We start from the raw sequence: 15,248 nt of genomic DNA, 5'->3' as shown, positions 1-15,248 counted from the left end.
GTGATCATAGAAAGTAAACTTACTAGCCAGAAGTATGGTTTTTTCTGAGCGAAGTAAACCCTCATGGAAGGAGAGTCGCCCAACGAAGGAGGTACTTGTGACACCCCGGCCCAGGACTTAATAGGATTAATAAGATACTCATACCAACAAGTTGCAATTTCTTTTCCGGAAGCCGGTCTCTAAAAAACTCCGAGGTTAAGCGTGCTTGGCCTGGAGAAATTTGGGGATGGGTGACCGTCTGGGAAGTTCTTCCCGGGTGCGCACAAGTGAGGACAAAGTGTGTAGAAAAGACTGGTGTTGGTCTGTGAGTACAGTCTATATCCTAGAAAGCAGCCAGATGTAAGCGGGCCCGGCCTCGGGGAGGCTGGACGTTACAGAATGGTATCGGAGCTATATCGATTGTAGGACAAAATCCTAAATAGAACTGGTCGAGTTTTAGGTCTTCTTCTCTCTAAGCCTTGTCTGCTGAAACTATTTTGCTATTATATACCTTGAAATTCCAAGATTTTTACTCGTCTTGCCTTGAATTTTTCTCCATAGAATAGTTTCCGTAGATTCTGGCATGAAGTAAGTCCACTGACCATCATAAGTATAAGCTAAATGACCCCCTTTATAATAATACAATAGAACGTTCTACGCCGCGTTGTGTTAGTCGAGTCGCGTGATAAACTCGACTAAAGTATAAATTTGTATGCTTGTGATTATGCAAATGTTTGATTTGGATTTTTGGTTAATTGCATAGTTTAGTAGTTAAACTTGTTTAATGAAAATTAGTCTTAAGTTAAAGTTAATTAATTAATAAAATGAGTTAGACCGTTGGGGATTAAAACCATGCACTCTATCCTGTCTACTTTATAATATCTACGTCTTCCTTGCAGAAAGATATCATATCCGTCTAAAATTATTTCTGCAATATCCTTGCTCATACATCTTTTGTTCAAATCAGACGGTGAACACTAGGAGCACCGGTTCCGGTTCTGGCCAGTAGCAGGGGCAGAACAACCAGGGTACCGGAATGCCGATGCCTCCACCCTTGACTCCGGAGCAGTTCTTCCAGCTCCAGATGCAGATGATGGCCACCCTGAACAACACTGTTCAGGCACTGCAGCAGGTCCACGCTCAGCCGCCGCCTCCGCCTCCACCATAGCAGCCCCGCGACAGGCGTGCGGAGTTTCTGAGGGATCACCCGCCGACGTTCTCCCACACGTCTGACCCACTTCAGGCAGACGACTGACTCTGTGTAGTGGAGCGACAGCTGGACATCGCCCAGTGCGATGATCGGGAGCGTGTCTTGTACGCAGTAGGACAGCTGCGAGGGGCAGCTTTGGACTGGTGGGAGTCCCACCGAGTTCAGGACAGCGAGACTTTCACCTGGATCCAGTTCCGGGAGCGGTTCCGCAGCCACAACGTCCCCGCGGCCGTTATGAAGACGAAGAAGAAGGAGTTCCTTGCACTTAAGCAGGTAAACTCAGATATAATCCTTCAGCATTTCCTTTTGAGCTAGTATCCCCCTTGTTCTATCTTTCTGAAGCATGAGCTAATCATTCGTCATACATCTGTCCTTTTTACTTCAGAGAACTATGACTGTCACGGAGTATCGTGATCGTTTCCTTCAGCTCGCTCGCTACGCCCCTGCCGAGGTCGCGGATGATCGTGACAAGCAGGAGCACTTCATGGAGGGTCTTGAGGACTACATCCAGTATGCGCTGCTCAACCTCCGCTTCGATGACTTCAACCATCTGGTTGACATCGCGCTCAACACGGAGCGCAAGCACCGGGAGATGGAGGACAAGAAGAGGAAGATCGCTCCCGTTGCTTCCGGCAGCAACACCCGTCCTCGCCTCCAGCCACCCCAGCAGTACCAGCAGCAACAACAGTACCGGCCGCCTCAGCAGTACCAGCAGCGGCCGTAGCAGTACCCGCCTCGACAGCAGCAGCAGGCAGGTCAGGGCCCGAGGTTACCGGCACCTCCGGCTTGTGCAACTCCACCAGCTCCGCCAGCACCTCAGGATCCACGGTAGGCAGCTCCTCCTACCGGACAGCAGGCTCCAGGACTCCTTTGCACCTGCTATCACTGCGGCCAGCAGGGGCACTACCCCAACTCTTGCCCCCAGAAGGCGCAGGCGGGACAGCAGGGGCGCTCAGCTCAGCCTAGGGTGCCACTTCAGGGGAGAGTGAACCACGTTACGGCCGAATCAGCGGCCGAGGCTCCCAATGTGGTTAGTGGTACGTTCATGGTCAATTCATATCCAGCTACAGTGCTTTTCGATACTGGTGCTACGCATTCCTTCATTACACAGTCTTTTGTTGAGCAACATGGTATTCGTACTAGCACATTAAAGAGGTGCCTGTTAGTATCTTCACCGGGAGGACAATTGAGGTCTCATACCTTCTGCCCAGAGTCAGTGTATCCTTAAGGGGGGTAGAATTCAGTACAGATCTGATGGTGCTAGACACCAAGGGCATCGATGTCATTCTGGGGATGGAGACTCTTGCTAAGTGGGGAGTCCGGATAGATTGTGCTCAGAGGACAGTCTTGTTATCGGCTTCCAGTGGTCAGGAGGTTAGTATCAGTGCAGTGGAACCTTCTGGATTTCTTCATCAGATGGAGGCTAGACCCACGGATGGTATTCGCGTGGTGTCTGAATTCCCAGATGTCTTTCCGGATGATTTACCAGGTATGCCGCTTGAACGCGACATCGAGTTTTCTATTGATCTCTTGCCTGGCACTGCTCCTATTGCAAAGCGGCCCTACCGCATGGCACCTATAGAGCATGAGGAAGTTAAGAAGACCATTGATGTGTTGTTAGCCAAGGGCTATATCCGTCGCAGCTTTTCTCCTTGGGCTTTTCTGTTGTTGCTAGTAGATAAGAAGGATGGCTCGAAGAGAATGTGCGTTGATTATCGGGATTTGAACGCAGTTACCATCAAGAACAAGCATCCACTGCCCCGTATTGAGGATCTCTTTGATCTGCTTCGAGGTGCTCGTGTATTCTCGAAGATTGATCTGCGTTCGGGCTATTTTCAGCTGAGGATCCGTCCTGAGGATATTCCGAAGACGGCATTCACCTGCAAATACGGGCTATATGAGTACACAGTCATGTCTTTTGGCTTGACTAATGCCCCGGCTTTCTTCATGCACTTGATGAACATGGTTTTCATGGATTATCTGGATGTCTTCGTGGTGATCTTCATTGATGATATTCTGATCTTTTCCAAGTCCGAGGTAGAGCATGAAGTTCATCTAAGGCTCGTATTGCAGAGATTGAGGGAGCATCAGCTGTATGCTAAGTTTAGCAAGTGCGAGTTCTGGATTGACGAGGTTCCATTCCTCGGTCATATCATCTCCAAGGGAGGCATTGCAGTTGATCCGAGCAAGGTGAAGGATGTGCTCGAGTGGGAGACACCACAGACGGTGAAGGAAGTCCGGTCATTCTTGGGCTTAGTAGGATATTATCGGAGGTTCATTGAGAATTTCTCCAAGATCGCGAAGCCCTTGACTTCTTTGCTAGAGAAGAATGCGGCATTCATATGGACTGATGAGCGTCAGATGACATTTGATGAGCTGAAGAAGAGGTTGACTACGGCGCCATTTCTTACTCTGCCAGACCAGAGCAAGAGGTTCACGGTGTACTGTGATGCTTCGAAGGATGGTCTTGGTTGTGTTCTAATGCAGGAGGGCAGAGTGATTGCTTATGCTTCACGGCAGTTACGTCGGCATGAGATGAACTATCCCACTCATGATCTTGAGTTAGCCGCAGTTGTGCATGCTCTGAAGATTTGGAGGCATTACTTGTATGGGCAGCAGTGTGATATCTACACTGATCACAAGAGCCTCAAGTATATTTTCACGCAGAGTGAGCTGAACATGCGGCAGAGGAGATGGTTAGAGCTGGTCAAGGATTATGACCTGGAGATTCACTATCATCCGGGTAAGGCCAATGTTGTGGCAGATGCTCTGAGCAGAAGAAGCTATGTCAACATGGCCGTTGCTTTCCAGATGCCTCCAGAGTTATGCGAGGAGTTTGAGCAGTTGAGTCTGGGTTTCTTGCATCATACTTCGAGTGCGACATTCGAGGCAGAGCCCACTCTAGAAGCAGAGATCCGGCAGCATCAGAAGGAAGATGAGAAACTGCAGGAGATCCGTGAGTTGCTCAAGAAAGGCAAGGCTCTTCATTTCAGAGAGGATGAACAGGGTACCTTGTGGTACAAGAACCGGATCTGTGTGCCAGATGTGAAGGATCTCAGAAAGTTGATTTTGAGTGAGGCTCATGATACAACTTACTCTATTCATCCGGACAGTACCAAGATGTACTATGATCTCAAGGAACGCTTCTGGTGGTATGGGATGAAGCGTTCAGTGGCAGAGTACGTGGCTATTTGTGACACCTGCCAGCGTGTCAAGGCTGAGCAGCAGAGGCCAGCAGGTCTGTTACAGCCATTGAAGATTCCAGAGTGGAAATGGGAGGAAATCACTATGGACTTCATTGTTGGGTTGCCTCGTACTCAGAAAGGGTACAACTCCATATGGGTAGTAGTGGATCGTTTGACGAAGGTTGCTCACTTCATTCCGGTGAACACTACTTACTCCGGTGCCAGACTTGCAGAGTTGTATATCTCCTGGATTCTCTGTTTGCATGGTGTGCCCAAGAAGATCATATCTGATAGAGGATCACAGTTCACTTCACGGTTCTGGGAGTAGCTCCATGATTCGCTGGATACAAAGCTGCGCTTCAGTACCGCCTATCATCCTCAGACAGATGGGCAGACGGAGAGAACCAACCAAGTGTTGGAGGATATGCTGAGAGCTTGTGCTATTCAGTATGGTACTAGTTGGGATAAGTGCCTATCGTACACTCAGTTCTCCTATAACAACAGCTACCAGACCAGTCTGAAGAAGTCCCCCTTCGAGGCATTGTATGGCAGGAAGTGCAGGACTCCTCTTTATTGGGATCAGATTGGTGAGAAGCAGCTCTTTGGCCCTGACATTATAGAAGATGCAGAGCAGATGGTACAGACTGTGCGGGAAAATCTGAGGATTGCACAGACTAGGCAGAAGAGCTATGCAGATGGCAAATGGAAGGACCAAACCTTTAAGGTGAATGATTATGTGTACTTAAAGGTGTCACCAATGCGGGGAATCCGCAGGTTTAATATAAAAGGGAAATTAGCACCAAGGTACATTGGTCCATTCAAGGTGCTAGAGAGGAAAAGCGAAGTCGCTTATCGCCTGGAGTTGCCTACCAACCTCTCCGGAGTTCATGATGTCTTCTATATTTCTCAGCTGAAGAAGTGTCTGCGAGTACCTGAGGAGCAGGCACCACTGGATGGGCTAGATGTGCAGGAACATCTGACCTATACTGAGCATCCGGTGAAGATTCTGGAGACATCGGAGAGGATTACACGGAACAAGCGCATCAAGATGTGCAGAGTTCAGTGGAGTCATCACAGTGAAGCTGAGGCTACATGGGAGCGAGAAGATGAGCTGAGGAAGACATATCCAGATCTCTTTGCTAGCCAGTCCAGCTGAATCTCGGGGACGAGATTCCTATAAGGGGGTAGGGTCTGTAACACCCTAATTTAAATTTCAGTATTTAATAATAAATTTAATTGTCTTTATTTAATTTTCTAAGGTTTATTATGCTTAGCCTTGCTTTTAATTTAATTTTTGTTTCACAAGTAATTAAAAATTTTATAGGTTTAAACTTGTTTGTGCATTCATGCTGGTGCATAATTTTATTTGGTTGAGTGTGGTTTGAATTCAAATTCAAATTTGAATTCAAATAGGTTTAGTTTGGTTTGAATTAGAAATAGAAATAGAAAATAGAACGGAAATAAAAGAAACCAAACCGGGCCGAATCCCTCTCTCGGCCCAGCAGTCCAGTCCCGCTGGCCCAACCAACACCGCCAGGCCCAGACACCGCGCGCACAAGGCCCAGCCAGTCGGCCCAGCTCGCCCCGACCCCTGACGCGCTCCGCTTCGGCCCGCGTCGCGCGCTACGGCACCCTGGCTTGCGGGTCCCGCATGTCAGCCTTACCTCGCCCGTGCCGCTCGCTGACTGCTCGGTCCCACTCGTCAGCGTCTCCCTCCTCCTTTCCTTCTTCCCCGCACCGGCTCCCTCTGCTCTGCTCTCGCCGCGCTCCCTCGATGTCCCGAGGCCCCGCTCCGCCCCGTGCGCGCGCCCGAGGCCCACTGGACAGCCACACCACGCCCTCCCTCCTTCTAGAAGCTTCACCACCGAGCTAGGATCATGCAGAGTAGTTACTCGCGATCCGCTTTCGCCACGCGGAGTCAAGCACCGCAGCCCTCTCTACGCCCTCATCTCGCCACTCCGCTGCCGCCTATGCACTCGAGATCCACCTCCGCCACGCCAACGCCGGTGCAGGGTCTCTGCGCCGCCGTGCACTCGCCGCGCCAGTGCCTCCCAGCCACCACAACCCACCCCAGGAACACCGCTTCGAGCCAGGAAGCTCCTCGAGCCCTCTGCCCTCGGTCTCCGCCACGACCACGCCGGGAATTGCCTCTGGAACCGTCGCCGCAGGTAAACGGTTTCTCGAGAAATTGCTCACCCCCGGTGATCCCCGGACCTCCCTGACCCTCGCTGCACCGTCCCTGGTCCACCACAAGTCGAGTCGTGCCGCCCAGACGCCGGAGAAGCCCCGCAGCGACCTCCTCCGCGTGCGCAGCGTCAACCTCGCTGCCAGACCTCGACGTCAGCGCCCCTGCACGGCACCCCAGCTCAAATTCGAGCCTCAGTAAGCCCCTGCCCTACCTCCTGTTCCGTTTGCGCGAGTTCCCGTAGGCCGTACCCTACGGCATCGGCCGGAACACCGCTCGCCGGTGCTCCGCCGCCGCGCAGATCCCCGGTTCGCCGTGGTGGACCCTCTGCAACGCAGCCCAGCCCCGCACAATCCTCGCCTTAGCTTGCTCGTACCTTGCGCTTGCTTGCTGAGCCTTTTGCACCCGGAACCCAGGCCGGGAACGGCCCAAACACACCACGCCGGCGGGTTCCCGGCGCCCAGAGCCGCCGCCGCCGCAGCATCCGCGCCCCTGAGCCTTCCCGAGCCCCGCCGATGCCACGGGTGGATCACGCGTTCCACGCTGATCGCCCCTAACCCAAACCCCAGTGGAACTAACCCCCGGAGCGTCGAATTCGACGAACTCCGGTGAGCCCCGCGCCGCACCACCGCGGACAGAGCCGCCGGCGGGCGAGCGTCGCCATCCCGCGCGCGGGATATACCCCAGCCTTCCGATCCGCGTTGGACGCGCGCGATTAGATCAGCATACCATTTCGCGGGGCAGACTTGCTAAAGAGCCCCTGAACTTCTTTGAATTCAACCCGCGGTCCAAGTCTGTTCAAAAGAAATTGCAGTTTAGTCCTATTTTTAGCGTTTTAGCCCCTAACCTTTTCAAAATTAGAACCCGCGGTCCAGCCAGTGTAGTTTTGCGTGTTAGCCCCTGGATCTACCCGGTAATTATGTATAGGCCCCTGGCTTTTGCAGAAAACCTTTGGAAAGTCTGTTTTTCTTACAGTTTAGCCCATAGACCTTGTTTTAGCTCTAGTTTTCGCGTTCTAGCTCCGTTTTAGGTGTTCTTTATGTCCACACGATCGTTGTAACGCGTAGAATAGTTCTAGCTTAGTTTTGTTCGCTGTTTTTATGTATTGTTGTATTGTTTCTTAGTGTTAGCCTTTGTTTGCATGTATGTTTATGTTGTTGCCTTGCTTTGGCCATGTGTTCGTGAGTAGACGTTGAGCTACCGGAGGAGCCCCAGTACCAGTACCCGGAGCAGCCACCACCTTCTGAGCAGTTTGAGCAGCAGGAGCAGTTTGAGGAAGGCAAGTATAACATGAATACCACCTATAACCTTTAAATACAATTTCATACTGCATTTTAATACTGTATGCCTATAAGGACTTTCCTAGCCACTTTATATCCTTTATATATATCCCTTGGGTTGCATTTTGATTAGTTGTGCTAGGTTGCTGAGCTCTCACACTTAATGGTCCTTTTTAATTAATTCGTTAATATTATTATGTAACTTAATTCTGGAGCTGACCCTCTGTGGTTTGTGCGTCCTAAAATATGTTTTGTTAGAAACATGGCTTAGGGGGCCAGCACGGTGCTTAGTGCTGGGTTGTCCACTCTCCATAAGGACCGGTTCATAGAGCGACAACCTGGGACAACAGCGCTACCACAAGACTGGAATGGGACGGTCTTGGCTTACTAATTAGGTCTTTTTGGTTTGGAGTAACTTACCTGCGGGGCTAGGGTGGTAAGCTTCAATGGTCCCTGCTCCTCCGGCTTGGTCTGTGCTACGTGTCTTGTACCCCCATGAGGTGGGCCCTATCGTCACTGATCCAACTCTTCACGGTTACGCCTTACCAACGAGATTCTTTGTAACGGCCTCATAGTGTGCTTGCTAGCCATCTCACCTAAGGAAGTGTGATGAACAACTAGCGTAGCCCACGACTTGTGGGTAAAGATGTGCAACCTCTACAGAGTGTAAAACTGGTATACTAGCCGTGCTCACGGTCATGAGCGGCCCAGATCCTCCTTTTGATTAGTGGGGTTATCTTCCTTTGATTAGGGGGGTTTCCCCGGGTGGCTTGGCTTGGTTTGGTTTGGTTCTCAGTAGTTCATAATTAATTTGATTAACTACTATGTAACTGAGTTTATGGTAATTCATCAACTTGTAGTAAATAGCTGTAATAAAACTTTGCCAGGACTTAAAAGCTAATGCAGTTGAGTCAGCCAAATTTAGAGCCTCATAGTTTGTGTTATACTTGTTGAGTACGAGTTGTGTACTCACCCTTGCCTCCTCTACACTTTTTCCTCTTGTTCTTTTGGGGACACTCTACTGCTGCTAAGTTCCTGCCGATGCGAGGGAGTTCACCCAGAGCTATCAGGAGTACGAGGACTTCTAGGCGTTCGTCTCCCAGTCGACGTCCCTGTGGTGCCCTGCTCAGCTTCCAACGAGAGTTATCGTATATGTTTTACGCTTCCGCTGTAACAGACATTTTGTCATTAATGTAATAATAACATTCGTATTCGCCTTATTATATCTTTTTACGTGATATGTGCTGTGATATATTGTTCATTCTGTTGTATATACGTGTGACTTGATCCTGGCACGTATATGATTGCTCGGTTTATGTCCTTTTATAAACCGGGTGTTACAGTACTTCAAGCCAGCCCTAGAGATAGGGTTCGGGGTGCACGTCTACACATTGGGTTAACAGAACACGCCCACACGTTACCATAAAATATTATGGCGATACAAAATGTGATCATTTAGGCGTTAGCTATAGCTGACATGAGCGGGAGGATAGAATGAGAACACGGTATAGTTAACCATACATGTACTTAGGTGACCGTGGAAAATATCAGGGCATGCAAACGGATGAAATACAGATATCAGCTCTGGGATCAAGCTGAGGGCAAGGTTGACCTCCTAAGAAATAGCGGACATTTGGACTCTACTTAGGGCGGGAAATCTAAAGCCATTGCCTGAGGCTTACTACAGGAGATAAAGAGATATGCGACAAGAAGGCGATCACTAGCTGCAACTAATGGGATTACCCACTCGGATGAGACCCATTAGAAGTGGTTGCCCCTGGCACTACCAGGAGGGTGCTGTAACACTCAGGTGTTAATCCACTATAATTAAATTAATCACGGCTATTAGTTTCAAACTCACACGACAAATCACTAAACCAAACCTTTTCCTGTCAGTTTGGGCCGGACCGGTCTGACTGGTTGAACCTGATCCAACCGTTTTTGGTCCCCACATCATTTAAACTGCTCTCTCTCTCTCTCTCTCTTCCTCACCAACTCCTTCGCCCTCACCGTGCTCAGCTCGCCCTCTCCCGAGATCTCCCTCTCCTCAAGCCCTAAATCCCCAATCCTTCATTTCCATTTGATTCTAAGGCCTAGGACGGGTCAAATCGGCGTGGGAAAGCTTCTTCTCCACGATTCCCTACCCAAGGGGGCAGTGGATTCGAGTTCTTCACGGGGGAAGGACTTATTCAAGGTACTCTAGCTTGGGGTGGCTCGATCTCTCTTTATAGGATGTTTCAGTTGATTTTCTTTGGTCAATCATCTCCATATGCGTCACTCGATTAGGGCCTAGAAGGGTTTCAACTTTGGTGGGTCGGTTTTGGCGCGGCGAAGATTTCAGTTCTTGGCTAGCTAGGTTTGAGTAGGACCGGTCTGACCAGTCGGATGGACCGGTCTGACCGGTAGCGAGGCTGGGTTCAGTAGAACCGGTCTGACTGGTATTGGGAACCGGTCTGACCGGTGTAGCAGTGGCTGAGAGGGGATCATAAGGGGTAGTTGGTGTAAATAGTTAGAAATTAATTTGGTTATTGGTTACTTGTAATTTTTATAAATCATGTATATATTTCTCATGTCATATGCATATGCATACATGTAGCAGCCGCAGCGGAGGAGGTGGTATACGAGGTGATTGCGGAGCCACAGGAGTCGCAGGGGCAAGCCCCGCAGCAGGAGGTTCATGGGGAATTGGCCCAAGGCCCAGCTGACCCTAGTGCCGAGCAGCAGACTCAAGGCAAGCCCCGGTGCACAACCTATTAATTTAAATTATGACACCTATATATGTATCTATTACTTGTGCATTAAGTTTTAGGAGTTGTTTGGAACTCTAGTTGCATGATCCCTAGGTTCCCTTGAGTTATACTAGTATGTATAGGACGATAGAAATGCTATGCTTAATAGATCTCAGTAGAAGTCGTGTGATTTCTGGTCACTCGCGAGATATAGGATGCCCTATATTTTGGATATATGGGATATTGGATTATGCAGGAAAGGAAAAGAATTTGGAGACCGGGCGGGGAAAGGTTAGCCCCGTCTGTGTCGGTTAAGGACCGTCCGTTGTCTGACCCTGTGATCGAGTTTGAATTGTACTAACCGCATGCCGGGAGTAGGAGGTAGACGAAATCGGTAAGTCGAGTACTGCCTTGCTTCGAAAGTACAAGAACCCGCACCCAACTCCTAAGGTAGTCGAGTGGCTGCGGAGAAAGAGGTTGCATATGTTTACTTTTGGAGGTCTCACGTAGGGCTCGGCTGACTATATGTCGCTGGGCTGGTTCCTGTAGTTCGAGGTGGGGAGGGGAATGGTTGGTGCGTGTGGTCTGACGGGGCATACTCGTGACGTGTTGGTTAGGTTCACCTTGCAAGGTTAAATCGGATCGATTCGCCGTCAGTCGCTCTCGGATATAAGCACCTTGATAGCAGCACCGCATCGTAGTAATGCTTTATGTAAATTAAGTGATGGTTGGAATTAATTATCTTGAATTAATATTCAATGTTTGCTATGGTTGCTTAGAAGATGCAAATATTAGTTGATTTAAGTGTATGGAATTTGGAGCTAAAAGTTGAAAAATAAGGATTTACTTTAGAGGCTTTTTCTGCAAAATAACCACCAGCCAAATGCTTTGCATGTCTAGGTATGTGGGCTAAGTATACCCACTGGTCGGGTAAGTCTTGCGAAGTATTAGTTGCTCAGGGTTTGTTGCCACCCAAAACTTTATTTCAGGACACCCCGACGTCGACTTCTGTCCCTGCTGTGTCAAATTCATCCGCCGGGATGCAGAGGGGTGACAGGTCGTGGAGCGAGACCCTTAGGATAGGGCGGTGGCGGGTTGCACACTTGAGGGCAGAGTGTATAGCCCTCAGTTTTATTCAGACCAGTCTGACCGATCAGTGGGACGGTCTGACCGGTGGTCTTGGGGAAATCCAGGCAGGCCGGTTTGACCGGTTAGGCTAACCGGTCTGACCGTTGGTGTAAAGACAGTGCAGTGGTAGTAGTGTAGTTTAGTCCTTTTTCTGTTGTTAAACTCTGGTTTTATGGTTGTAAAACTTGTAATTTATGTGTGTATTTACACCAGGTTTGTAAAACTTAAATATTTGAGTTGGTTTGTAAAAGTTATGTATTATTTATATCACGTGGATGTATTTTCGCTTATGTGTCGTGCTTGTACCATCTGCGCCCGCCTTCGTGTGGGACTACCGGTGTTGTTTCGATCGGGTCGTGGGATGAGAAAGGACCGTCAAATTAAACCATTAAGCTAATGCGCTCGATGTGTTCAAATAATGACCATTACACTTAATTTAGAGTTTTAATTCGGCGGTTCCGTCGCAGCTGGTATTAGAGCCGAAACGCATCGGAGGTGGTACGAGCATGACTAATTTTTAGATATTACAAATTAAAAATGAATTTCCGACTTAGGATGAAAGTAGTTTAATAGTATGGGTGGGATTATTCGTAGTAAGCCCTATATAGTTTGTCTTAGAGTCGTAGTTAGATGTCAGTTTTGGTTAAGAGGTTAACGCAGGACGTCCATGCATCATGCTATTTATATTCTCTTCCAGTTGCGTATGTGAGTTGGTTTAGGGACTCATGCATCATATCATGCATCATGGCATCTATTAATTTCAAATTGCATTTGAGGATTTAGTTTAAGGGTTTGGTACACGGCTTTAGCTTTGAAATTTATTTCTGAGTGCATACCGGTCTGACCGGCTTTGGCCACCGGTCTAACCGGTTGGTCCACATGCATAGTGCCATGTAGATCATGCAGACCGGTCTGACCGGTCGGTTGCACCGGTCTGACCGATTGGTGCAGACAGAACCCTTAGCGATGAGTTCAAATGTTTTGATTTCTGTCGTTTCTTCCATGATTCGAATATTAGTTGCTGTCATAATTATTTTCATGTAATCAGGATAATGTAACTAATCCAATCATGGTTGAATGCAGAATGGCAGACCCATCGAACCCTCCTGATTTGGCTCAGGCCATTGCGGCCATTCTTATAGGGCGCGACGAGCAGATGGCACTCCTCCGTGAGATTGTGCAGCAGGGTAGAGCGCCGCGACCTGAACATCACCACCAGCCACCTATCCCTGGATATGAGCAATTTCTGAGTACTCAGCCACCGCTTTTTTATAAAGTGGATGAGCCATTGGAAGCGGACAGCTAGCTCCGGACCATTGAGTTCAAGTTCACCCTGCACCCGTACAATGATGGGGACAAGGCAGGATTTGCAGCTCAGCAACTTAGGGGTCCTACACGCATATGGTGGGACAATCATGTGGCCATTTTCCCTGCTGGTACTCAGTTCACCTGGGCACAGTTTAACGTAGCATTCAGGGCACATCATATCCCTGCAGGTGTCATTCACAGGAAGCTCACTGAGTTCTTAGCTCTGAAGTAGGGCAATAACAGTGTGCTGCAGTATGCCCAGGCCTTTAATACACACTCTCTCAGTATGCCGGGTATCACGTGGACACTGATGAAAAGAAGCAAGCGTGTTTCAGGCAGGGGCTTAGCGGCAAGCTCCAAGATCGCTTGGCAATGATCAGGTTTGACACCTTCAGTGAGCTGGTCAATGGGGCTATAATTCAGGAGGGTGCCCACCTAGCTCACAAGGCAGAGAAGAAGAGAAAGGCGCCGGCCTTCGTGTGGGACTACCGGTGTTTTTTCGATCGGGACATGGGTTGAGAAAGGACCGTCAAATTAAACCATTAAGCTAATGTGCCTGATGTGTTCAAATGACGGCCATTACGCTTAATTTAGAGTTTTAATTCGGCGGTTCCGTCACAGGTGCCTAGCCGGGGTTCGAAAGGACCCTTACAGTTAGCGACTGGGCAAGGGGGTGTGCTATACCTACGCGATGCCGGATCCATACCAGACAGAAATACAGGTATGAATTTACGTCAAGGAGGACAAACCTTTGGTTTGAGAAGGGAAAGGCGGGTGAAATGAAGGCTAAGAGCCAAAAGAAAATGGATCTAATCTAAAAGAAAAGAAGCAAAAGAAAACGGAATGGAATGGTTGAGCCAGCTATAAAAAGGTTAGGAAGGCTCAACCTACTATTTACGGACCTTAAAGAGACTACTACGTTGATCAACTCTACCTTATCTTTTTTGGTGTTGATCAACTACTCTTTTAGCTAGATTCCATACATGAAGGGATGTGGTCAACAATAGCATTAAGGATATAGATCTAACCATATTTATCTACAAATACAAATATGGTTAAATAAGCATGAGAGAAATTCTAGAGTTAGATATTTTGTAGGAAGTGTATAGAAAATTGACACATGGCAAAACCATATAAGCCATGAGTCCTATAAATAGGGGGTGCTCCCCTCCCCTCTTGCCATACTATGACATAAGAAGCCTCAAGTAGAAAATGGCAAGGTCGTCCTGTAGAGTAATAGTGTTATGGTAGGGTTAAAGACTGTAAGAGTCTTATGTTGTATTAAGTTATGGTGAATAAAGATTTAAGTCCCCACATAGAGTTGGTCTCCCATACTGGTGCGTAGGTGAAGATCTTCTTGTATAGTGTGGGTATAGAGTCGAAGAAGTGGTATCACACTATTTTGGTACCACTTCTCGGAAGTCGGTGTCAAGTTAGAGGCACCGATTTCTCGACAAATACTAAACTTACAATAAATATAACATGGAAAACTTAATTTACGTACATAACTGGAACCCCCATGAGCTGCAGTAGCCGTTTACAGTCATTATAGTGCTTTCTTGTGACCTGTTCATCGAGGCAAGAGAAGATGGAAGCCAAAGCTTACTCTCAAAACAATAAATCTTGCATCTTAAATATTATATTTCACATTTCTGCTGTGAAAAAATATGATGGGCTTCCAAAAACATACTAAATAACCTAGTATTCTTCCATCTTGATTTTTTTTAAGGAAACAATATCCTAATGTTTGCAAACTGAAGAAATTACCTATCTTTACAGTCCTCTTTCTCAATTCCTCAGCATCTTTACCTTTGTCTTTTATCTCCATCCTAAAACATCAGTAACTATTTTCCTTTAGGAATAAGAAATAGAAGAACTTAAAAAGAATAGTGAACAAACTTTGATAAAGAAATTATCAGCTCACTTCAATTGCCCCAGTCAGATCTAGTTCTTTCTTTACATCTTCTCTCCTTGTGTTTTTGAAAAGAATAGTGTTCTGATTTGAGCATGGATGATTTATACACAAGTCCAAATAGTGTAGGAACAATCCAAAGGTGAAGGACATCATACCTTTTAGCAAACTATTATTTCTTTATATCAGGAGACGTGCCATCAAAAACATAACTGCAAACAAAGTAGTGATCCATTTAAGAGGGTTGCTCTGAGGTCGGCAGACCACTCAGAATGTCTTCAAACGCCGCCGGGACGAAAGAAGAAAGCAATCTAGGGTTGGAAAAGGCTAGG

The 15,248-nt window shown here is 47.9% G+C and overlaps 1 pseudogene; it reads right to left on the bottom strand.

Moving 5' to 3' along the window:
* Positions 1 to 15,248, bottom strand: part of LOC120647521 — a 34,034-nt pseudogene that overhangs the window by 10,804 nt on the left and 7,982 nt on the right.

Source organism: Panicum virgatum, chromosome 1K (assembly GCF_016808335.1).
Source record: "Panicum virgatum strain AP13 chromosome 1K, P.virgatum_v5, whole genome shotgun sequence".
In the NCBI taxonomy this organism is placed as follows: Eukaryota; Viridiplantae; Streptophyta; class Magnoliopsida; order Poales; family Poaceae; genus Panicum; species Panicum virgatum.
Note: the sequence above shows the minus strand (reverse complement) of the source record. Positions and strands in the feature narration are given on the sequence as shown.